The sequence below is a fragment of the Terrapene carolina genome, unplaced genomic scaffold (genome assembly GCF_002925995.2).
Source record: "Terrapene carolina triunguis isolate 2854851 unplaced genomic scaffold, T_m_triunguis-2.0 Scaffold18, whole genome shotgun sequence".
In the NCBI taxonomy this organism is placed as follows: Eukaryota; Metazoa; Chordata; order Testudines; family Emydidae; genus Terrapene; species Terrapene triunguis.
In genome coordinates, this window is record NW_020664369.1 from 10,881,364 (window position 1) to 10,892,617 (window position 11,254).

Here is an 11,254-nt window from a genome sequence, read left to right on the forward strand (position 1 = left end):
AACAAACTGGCTCGGCATGCCAGGGACTTACCCTGACGGGCTGCATGCTAAAGGTTGCTGATCCCTGCTCTATTCAGTCTTTGAGGGCCATGAGTTGCTTGCACTGAATGCACACTTACACCACCTGTCCATAAAGCCACTAATCATACATGCTGTGTTCAGTGTAATAAACTGTATAGCCCCCATTCTACTGCTAGACTTCTGCCTGCAATCATTTTACTCCTGGAGCTTGTTTGTTTTTGAGGGTGGGGATGAGAGGATATTTATTGGCCTAAATTTAGAGCAGGGATCAGCGTTAATTTAGAGAATCTGAGGTGTATCTGGCTCCCATGCTCCCTCTCTTAGGAAACTCCCTTATTTGCTGCTTCTATTTACTAGCTCCTCTGGTCACTTAGAAGCTGGCTTTTAAAACCTCTGTTATCCCTGAATAGCCCTGACCTCTGGCTAATGATTAATGGATCCTAAAGGGATTAGGGATCAAAGCCTCCTTAAGAAGCTCTCGTTCTTGCCTAGAAGGCAGCTAGACTCAGCACATGGCCCCACCCCCGAAACAGACTACATTATATACTACAGCAGGGATCGGCAACCTTTGGCACGTGGCCCGCCAGGGTAAGCGCCTTGGCGGGCTGAGCCGGTTTGTTTACCTGCCACGTCTGCAGGTTCGGCCAATCGCGGCTCCCACTGGCCGCGGTTCTTCGCTCTAGGCCAATGGGGGCTGTGAGAAGCCACGGCCAGCACATCCATTGGCCGGCGCTGCTTCCCGCAGTCCCCATTGGCCTGGGACAGTGAACTGCGGCCAATGGGAGCCGCGATCAGCTGAACTTGCAGACGTAGCAGGTAAACAAACCGGCCGGGCCCGCCAAGGTGCTTACCCTGGCGAGCCGCGTGCCAAAGGTTGCCGATCCCTGTACTACAGCTAAGCAGCAAGCACCTATCCAAACAAACAGACACAGAGACAGACAGACAGACAAACTCACCCCCAAGGGTTATGTAGTCACTCCTCCTTCACCTGGAGAACTCCCTCACAAAACTCACATTTTCTGCTCCTGTTGGCTAGCTGACACCCTGGGTAAGTTGTTCCAATGGTTAATTGCTATCACAGTTAAAAATGTGTTTTATTCCCAGTCTGAATTTGTCTAGGTTCAGCTTCTAGCCATTGGATTGTTAAACTTTCCTCTGTTAGATTGAAGAGTCCTTATTAAATATTTGTTCCCATGTAGATACTAATAGGTTGTAATCAAGTGAACCCTTAACCTCCTTTGTTAAGCTAAATAGATTCAGCTCTAGGAGTCTATCACTATAAGGTGTATTTTTAATCCTTTAATCATTCTTGTGGCTCTTGTCTGAACTCTCTCCAGTCTATCAGCTTCCTTCTTGAATCGTGGGCTCCAGAACTGGTCACAGCATTCCAGCAGTAGTCACAATATAGAGGTAAAATAACCTCTCTACTCCTCCTTGAGATTTCCTCATTTATGCATCCCAGGATCTCATTAGCTCCTTTGGAACCAGCATCACACTGGGAGCTCATGTTCAGTTGATTATCTACCATGATCACCATACCTTTTTCAGAGTCACTGCTTACCAGGAGAGTGTTCCCCATCCTGTAAGTAATCCCACAATTGTTTGCTCCTAGCCATATTAAGGCACATATTGTTTGCTTGTGATGCAGGACAAATTAGAGGACAGGTTCCCCAATGAAAGGATTTAAATGGTACCTCGTCATCATGGCCCAGACTCACCTGGGCAAGCAGCTGACCAGCTCGCCACCCCACCCCCTGGCACCAGCCTGGGGCAGCAGTGCCTCCCACTACAGTCCCATCACCCAGCCCGAGGCCTTAGCCTGCCTGTGCTCAGTTTACCAAGTGATCCAAATTGCTCTGAATCAGTCACCTGCAGTGGCGCTGGAACACTTTTTACAGTGGGGTGGTGAAAGCCAATGGTCCCCAATTACCTCACGCCCCCTCCTTACCCCTGTCCATGCCCCCCCCCTGAGCTGGGGCCAGGAGTGGGGCTGTGGCTCCGGGAGGGGGGGACGTGTACAGGGGTAAGGGGTGCCCGGCTGGGACCATAGCTGGGAGTGGGAGCAGAGCCCCGGGGTGCGGGGCCAGCAGAAGCCCGGACCCCATGTGTGGGGATGGCAGCAGAGCCTCAGGCATGGGTCCCGCAGCGTGGACCTGGACGCAGGGCTGGGAGTGGATCCCTGGGCGCCAGGCCGGCAGCAGCTGGGACCCTGGGCACGGGGCCGGGAGTGGAGTTCTGGGTGCTGGGCTGACTGCAGCCAGGATCTGGATGCAGGGCCGGAAGCAGAGCCCCGTGCACTGGACCGGCTGCAGCCAGGATCCGGGTGCAGGCCCAGAAGTAAAACCCTGGGCGCGGGGCTGGTGGCAGCCGGGACTGGAGCCCTGGGCACAGGTCCTGCAGCCGATACTCAGCACCTGAAAGCACCAGTACCAGCCAACTTCTCACAGTGAAAGCTGGGGGTGCTGCAGCACCCCCCCACACACACACACATTCCTAGTTACTGAGCCTATGGTCACCTGTCCTCTTCATTATTTACCACTCCTACAATTTTTGTATAATCTTTCAACCTCTCTACATCCTTCTCCCCCTTCTTCCTTGAATATATGATCTGCAGGAAGCTTTGTGGGGGCAATCTCAGCATTTTGTTCTTCCAGGACTCCTCCTTCCCATGGGAGAGGTTGATTCCCTCCACTCCATCTCCACACACTTATTTGTTAGGAACATCAGTCTACTTATTCCAATTTGCTGCCACAAAGAGCTGTCACTTTGCTGCTCAACCAGCTTCTATGCTTTGCAAAGTAACTCAATAGATTATAAACAAGTCCTTTGCTCTTGTCAGGAATTGCAGCAGGTGCTTGCCTGGATCAAGGGAGTGATCCATTTGTCAATACCCTTAGGCTTCATTCTATACTTTCATCTTTTCTCTTTTCCTGTAGCTCCTCTTGAGAACTGGGCTGCATCTAAAGCTATTTTAAAAGGGAAATATCCCCTTTAAGACTCTCCATATATATATATATATATATTTTGGTCTTCTGTACGGGATTGATCCTATGAGGTATGGAGCAGAGCATCCTAAACTCCAACTGAAGTCAGTGAGAGGTAAAGGCACTCAGCACCTTGTAAGAATAATCCCTAATGTACAACCTTTTGAACACACAAAATATCCAGGATTTAAGTGCTCTCTTTGTCATCTTTAGAATGTTTTTCTCAGCTGCACTTTCCTCTGACACTCAATGTATTTCATACTTTATTTACTTTACTTAATCATTTTTATCAACTATTACTAAAACTCATTCTCTCTTGCATCTTATCAGATTTGCGGGGGGGGAGGGTCTCCAGAGCTCAGTGTTAACAGATCAAACAGGAGGTTGCTCCTTTTATGGATACCTGCAGTGTTTACCTCTTTATTCTAACACAATATTTTATCAGGTGGATTATGAAATCTTTTTATTTTTTGTTTGTTTGCTAGAAACAGTTTGCTTCAGAGTGCTTGTAAGGTAATTGAATAGTAATCTTCTGTCATCAACGTTAAAAATGGGAAGCTGTTTTCATTGTTCGTTGCCAAATACTTATCTCTAAGTCTTTATATGATCAATTTTACAAAGATTTTGTCTTTAAAACATTGAGGTAAATATGCCAAGTTGTTTATGCCTGAATTAATTCTTTCTGCCAACTCTAACTTCTAGAGATGGACAGTATCTAATTCTAAATCATTGGGGATTTTTCTGCAATCCTCATATAGGATGAACTGTTGAATTCAATGGGAATTTTAACTAAATTATGGACTGTAGGACAGGGTCCAATGTGCCTATATTGCAAAATGCAGGAACCTACACTAAACTTTCACAGTGCAATCTGGGAAAATATATGAACCACAATGTATGTTACCTACTCTTGGAAGTCCCTTTAGTGCAGAATTTTAGCCACACTTACTGGTGATACATTATTTATTTGTATATTTATCTGGTGTCTATTAAAATAGTAGCTGAAGAACCATACATTTATTGAAGAGAGCACTATTTTATCCAGATATCTACTTTTTTAAAAAAATGGAAATTTTGTCTGAGCCTTGACTATGGCCAAAGAGGGTACAGCACCATTGAGGAAGTAGACTTAAAACCATCTTTACATGCTTCTGGTCCTGGGGCCACTCTGTTCTTACCTGGTCTTCTGAAATAAGTAAATTAGAGAAGCCTGAGGGCTACTCCAGCTTGTACCAGCTGCCAGTGACTTCTAAGGACTGATATTTCAGTCAGTTTTGGATCATCAGGGCACGGGTAGGTTCTGCCCACTCATGCCCCCTTTACCCCAGCCATGCCCTAATCTCACAGCCAGAGTGAGGGAGACTGGAATAGGAGTTACAACACCTGAGGATTCTTCTGTAACAGGATGATCATCCTGTAGCCCAGGGGCGGGCAAACTTTTTGGCCTGAGGGCCGCATCGGGTTTCGGAAATTCTATGGAGGACTGGTTAGGGGAGGCTGTGCCTCCCCAAACAGTGTGGCTTGGCCCCTGCCCCCTGCTTCTTGCCCCCTGACGGCCCCCCCGGGACTTGCCCCATCCACCCCCCCGCTCCCTGTCCCCTGACCGCCCCCCCCTGAGACCCCTGCCCCATCCAACCACCCCTTCTCCCTGTCCCCTCACTGCCCCTGGAACTCCTGCTCCAGATTGCCACCCGCTGCCCCATCCAACCCCCCCTCCTTCCTGACTGCCCCCCGGAACCCCTGCCCCCATTCAACCCCCCTGTTCCCTGCCCTCTGACCACCCAGACCCCTATCCACACCCCCACCCCCTGACCAGCCCCCCTAACTCCTTTGCCCTCTATACAACCCGCCCCCGCTCCCTACCCACTTGCCACGCTGCCTGGAGCACTGGTGGCTGAGCACCAGGACAGTCAGCCGCGCCGCCCGGCTGGAGTCAGCCACGCCACCGTGCAGCACGGAGCACCGGGTCAGGCCACGGCTCTGCAGCTGCACTGCCCCAGGAGCTCGCAGCCCTGCTGCCAAGAGAATTGTGCCAGCGGCGCAGTGAGCTGAGGCTGCGGGGGAGGGGGAACAGCGCGGGCGGGGGCAGGGGCTAGATTGCCCACCTCTGCTGTAGCCAGTTATGCTGGTGTTAAGCCCCCTTAGCACTGGAGGTGCAGTGGAGAAACTGGCCCTTGTAGGTACATTCTAGTTTCTGCTATATGTAAGTGCTCACATCGATTTCACAGGAACATTTTAGTTAAAAATACAGCATATGTCCTGCAGCCACTTTTTAAAATGAAGCAACTCTGTATTGTTTCTAAATGCCAAAGTGTGCATTATGAATTAAAAAGGCTGCCCAATTCCAATTTAAAAATCAAAACTTTTCTCAGATGACCAAGGAGGGATTGAGGCGGGGAAGGAGACTGGAAGGCCTGACAGCTACTTGTTTTTGTTTTTGTTTTTGTTTTGTTATAATGCCCAATTTAATTATATAATTTTGAATTAGTGTTTTCTTTACCTTTTTTTTTAATTTCTACTTGGATTTAAAAAAAAAAACATTCTCCTGCTCATTTGCTGTTTATGGCCCCAATTCAAGACAATATTTTTATACAAGGAAGCACTTGACCACATACTTAACTTTAAGCATATACCCAAATGCTGTACTGAATTGGGCCTATATACTTCTGGTGTGATCCCACACCGTGTATCACTCTCTGATATCTTTGTTCATCTTTTGCAGGTTTTGCTAAAGGATTGTTTTGTCTATTCCTAACCAAGCTTCCTCTACTACTAATAATCATGATGAACACTGTTTCCCAAATATTTTTCAAGCTCCTTTCTCTTATCTTTTTTAGATATGTTGTAGTTAAAAATGGTGAAGCTTTTTTCAACAAAACATTTTTATGTCAGAAAATGTGGATTCAAGGAAACCAAAACTTGAAAAAAAAAAGAACAAGTTTAGAAATTGTCAGAACATTTTTCTTTTGACATTTTCAAACAAAAATCAACTAACAATATTTGTCCTTTTAACTTTTTGCATTTAAGTTGTTTGTCTATCATTATTGGTCTGTCTGGTCTATTTAGATTGTTAGAGAGACAAGATAGGTGAGGTAATATCTTTTATTGGACCAAGTTAAGATAAGATAATAACATATTGCCTCACCCACCTTGTCTCGCTAGTATCCTGGGACTGACATGGCTACAACTACACACCATAATGAGATTGTTAGCTCTTTGGTGTGAGGGTAGTGTATACCACCTAGGACAATGGAGTCCCAATCCTTATTAAAGCCTCGAGGTGCTGCTAGGATACAAAACTTAGGGCTTGTCTACACTACCCACCGGATCAGTGGGCAGCGATCAATCCAGCGGGGGTCAATTTATCATGTCTAGTATGGACGCGATAAATCGACCGCTGAGCTCTCTCCTGTTGATTCCGGTACTCCACCAGAATGAGGAGTGCAAGCGGAGTCAACGGGAGAGCATCAGCTGTCGACGTACCTCAGTGAAGACACCATGGTAAGTAGATCTAAGTATGTTGACTTCAGCTATGCTATTCACGTAGCTGAAGTTGCGTATCTTAGATTGACCCCATGCGGCAATGGAGACAAGCCCTTAGTAACTGTTCTTCAGACCTGTAAAGAGGTTCACTCACTGCAGGATCACCTTCTTATAGCCAGGCATGGAATGGCATCTGTCTCCCCATATGGTGCCCCTTGCTGATGGTCTCTCTGTTGCTGTAGTGCTCTCTCTTCCCATAACTTGGCCCCTTAGCCAGGTTGCATATTAGTCCACCCTTTTCATGGTTACAGAGTCCAGCTGAAGTAGAGTCCAATGACCTTACAGCAAGTCTTCTGTCCGTCTCTGGGTTCTGTGAAACCCCTTACCTTAGGGAGTTTCACCTCACCTTCCTCAGGGGCTGGTAGGGGAACCCAAGATCTCCCTCTATTCTGGGTTCCAGCCAAGAGACCCTATATCTAGCAGCCACAGTCTACTTCCTCAGACTTCCTGGACTGCTTTCTACCTTTTTCTGTCCCCCTGAACGCAACTGCCAAATTTCTCCCTACAGCACCTTTCCACTATAAACTTTCTGCAGAATCTCTCCTTACAGCGTTTTTCCCGCTATAAACTTTCCAGCTTTATCATCACCATGCAGCCCCTCAACAGCAGGTCTTCATTATCAATTGAGCCTGGATTTTAATCTCTCACAGGTGCTGCCAGCAGGTGCTGCCTCCTCAGCCCACATTAACCCCTTCAGAGGCTGTGTGGAGTATACATCCCATCAGAGGACACATAATGGTTGCATTCCTTTTAAGTAATCTCTGCACTGGTGATGTTTGTCCTTATCTAGACACGAATGTCTTTTTTCTCCCTTGTCTTTGTCATAACTATAAAGGGAAGGGTAACAGCTCTCTGTGTACAGAGACTCCAAATCCTTTTACCTGTAAAGGGTTAAGAAGCTCGGGTAACCTGGCTGACACCTGACCCAAGGACCAATAAGGAGACAAGATACTTTCAAATCTTGGGGGGGGAAAGGCTTTTGTGTGTGCTCTTTGTTTTAAGGGGTGGTTCGCTCTTGGGACTGAGAGGGACCAGACATCAATCCAGGTTCTCCCCATCTTTCTAAACAAGTCTCTCCTATTTCAAACTAGTAAGTAAAAACAGGCAAGGCGTCTTAGATTTACTTTGTTTTCTCAACTTGTAAATGTACCTTTTTACCAGAGTGTGTATCTTTGTTCAAAGTGGGGATCCAGCCTTGACAGTCTTACTTACAGTTGCAGAATCTCTATTGTAGCTAGAAGCATCAGCAAACAGCTATATTGACAAAAGAGAGTGTAGTGCAAATCTGGTGATAAGCTGATGGGGGCGTTGTAGGAGCAGTGGAGCCAGGTGCCCTAAGACTGAGCATGCCATTGCTGTGACTCTGTGCTAGCTGATTCATGGAGCAACATTAAAGGTTATGGCAGCCAGTAAATAACCTGTCAAACTCCTACTGCTTCTCCTACTTGATTCAAAGGATTCATCAATCTCTCCATTCACTTGTACTGCACATCTGGATTGCTTATTGACGATCTGGATCATGTTCATCAGTTTCTTGCTCATTTAATGCCTCTATAATTACCTCAACCCTGTGTAAACCTTTTCAGAACCACTGAGTTGTAAAATATCTTCTTTTTGTTGTTCAGAGTTCTGCTCTGTGCTTTCTGACTATCTGTTTGACAGTGCTATATGCTATTACAACCCCTCCTCCTCTGCCCTTCCACCTGCACCTTTACTCTGAAGTAATAAATGTTTCTAACTAAAGAGACAAAACAATATGAACTCAAAATGAAGACATACAAACTTTGTCATCAACTTTTTTTTTAATTTAAAGGAGACATTAGCCATAAGGTCTAGCTTTGTGAATACTCCAGACTTTGTAACCTTTTTAATCTGGATAGTGAAAGTGAAGTTGCTCATTTTTTCTTTCTATAAACCTTTAACTAGAAAACTTGCAACATTTACTACATTCATCAATTCTTGGGGCTTGCTGACTCTAACACTAAAACTTCCCTCAAAGGCCCAAGGGAAGTTTAGAGTATTCTCTCAGGCTTAATTTACTACAACATCAAGCTTGTTAGAAAAAAAAAGAAGTATATTTTTTCTAGTTTTGATTCTGAAAAGGGAAGTCATAGTGTGTGTGTAGTAGTGGAGAGCATTCAATAGGGAATGTGGAAATTCCATATGTTCACGATCACTGAATGGAGAGGTGAAGTAAATAAGCAAAGGTAAACAGCAGCTAAGACTGAAACCTACAGCAATTTGAGCCTTATCTAATGCCCACGAATATCAACAGAAAGACAGATAGACTTTGGTGGACATTGGATCAGGCGTTTTATGAAGGTCATATGTAGTATTCATTGTGGCTAAAATCAGAGGGATACATTTTTTTGCATAATGTAAAGATGATTTAATCACACAGCTTCCAAAGCATTAATGAGAACTGAGGAGTTCAATCTTCATTTGTCACCTCTGAATATCTAGCCTCAGGCCACAAGATTACTCATGTCAGTAAAGTTAACTATACTGTATTTGTAAGTATTTTCAGAACTGGACTCTACATTATGAAAACTAAAACAAAGTCAGGCTTTTTAGAAGTCCAAACATAACTAAGGAACACAGAGTGTTATTATTTTTTTTTTTTTTACTTTTAAACATTTGTAAAAATTATATATATTGTACAAGACATCTGAGGATTGTATTTTAGATTTACCTTTTTATATATGGTAAATCCAGGGTAGACTAATGGATCAGGTCCCAGCTACATTCAAGACCACATCTCCATTACAAAACTGTTATGGTTCTCTCGGACAATGTAGGTCACAAATCCCTGAACTAAGCATATGAAAGTTTGGGACAAAGCATTCTCAGTTGAGATCCTGCTGTGGAATGAAGGAGGAGATTAGATTAATCTAGATTTGGATCACCTTTAGATGCCCTGCAAAACATTTCCATTCAATAAAGCTTCCCCACCCTAAAAAGAATGGCATTCTCCTTTTTTCTCCCCCACAGAAGATCCCACCTAAAGCGGAGCTTTTTATAAACCAGAAGGACAGAAGAGCCCGAAATTCCATTAAGTCCATTATGGACTTTACTATGACAGATATATTTTATGTGGACAGTGCTTAAATACTGCAGTGATGGGACCTGGTACAAACCCCTCAGATATATAGCTAGACAGACTAAGCGGGGTGATCTTGATCCCTTACAATTCTTCTCTTCCTTTATGTATTTGTGTGAGATTAGCTTTCTTAGGGCTGGTCCACACTACACAGTTAGGGCGACATAAGGCAGTTTATGTCGACCTAAACAGTGTCTACACTACAGCATTCCTCCTGCCTATGTAAGTGCTTTACTACACCAACATAATAACTTCACCTCCACAAGAGGTATAAGTCTTATGTTGGTGTATTTAGGGTTATGCAGTGTCTGTGTAGGCTCCCAGATTGGACCCTGTTCCCAGCTAGGAGTCTGGGTGAGAAGTCCCAAGCGGCTTCCCCTGCTTCCAGCAGGGAACGAAGGGTGGGGGAGCCCCAGGCAGGTTCCCTCCACTCCTAGGGGGAACGGGGAGCAGAGGTGGGACAGCCTGCTGGGAGCCTATGGGATCAGGTTCTCAGCTCCCCACGTTGCCCCTCTTAGATCAGTGAAAGCGCTCCTGGTGAGGACGCATACCACCAACCCAAAGAAGGTAGAGTGGATATGCACCACCGCAGTAATTACTGCTATGGCTGTAAATTAACCTAATATAGATTGACTTAGGTTTGTAGTGCAGACATACCCTTATTAGGAAAGTCATTGGAGGGAGGGAAATTAAACAGATTGACTGTCTTCCTTTGTGGTTCTGGTCTTCCTGGTTAGCATGAAGGAAGCAATTGTAGCTATTTTAACATGTGAATTTTTTTAATTTAAATAAATCCCCTCCCCACCAGATCTCTGTGTTCTAGACACAGATATTTACTATAAATTAATTTTAAAAATTAGGATGTAGCCGCTTAATAACCTACTGAACCTCAGATGAATATTGAATACAGCATCTGTCTTTATTATTAAAATTTCAACTCAGAATAAACATCTATAAAAATTCAGGCTTCAGTCTATGATTATAAAATATGCAAGCCTTCAGCATATTGTGGCTATTCCTTTTTAATCCAAAATCTTACCAAAATATAAGGAACATCTTCATGTGGCTGGGAATTATACATATTTAGTCACTGGAATAAAATCAAAATTACATTTTTAGTTGCCTTTAATTTGAAGAATACATTTGCAGAAATGAATCTTGATATTACCATACAGATGGAACTGAAGAATATGTCAATATTGATTGACAAAGCTGATATATTACTTGTTGCTTTATTTTTGATTAGTTTTAAATTTTCTGGTGGAGAATATAAAAATGTAAAACAGTATTTCAATTTTCCATTCCATTTAAACTGCAAAGAAAGTAATAATTTAGAGAAAACTAATAAAAGACTCTGCTGTTAGAATGTGATTGACATGTGGATAAAATATCTTTTGGTTGTAAAGACAGTCCAGTACCAATAAAACAATGTTGACTCAGTTGCTACCTTCAGGCTTTTTAAAAAAGCAACAGAGGGTCCCGTGGCACCTTTAAGACTAACAGAAGTATTGGGAGCATAAGCTTTCGTGGGTAAGAACCTCACTTCTTCAGATGCAAGACTGAAGAAGTGAGGTTCTTACCCACGAAAGCTTATGCTCCCAATACT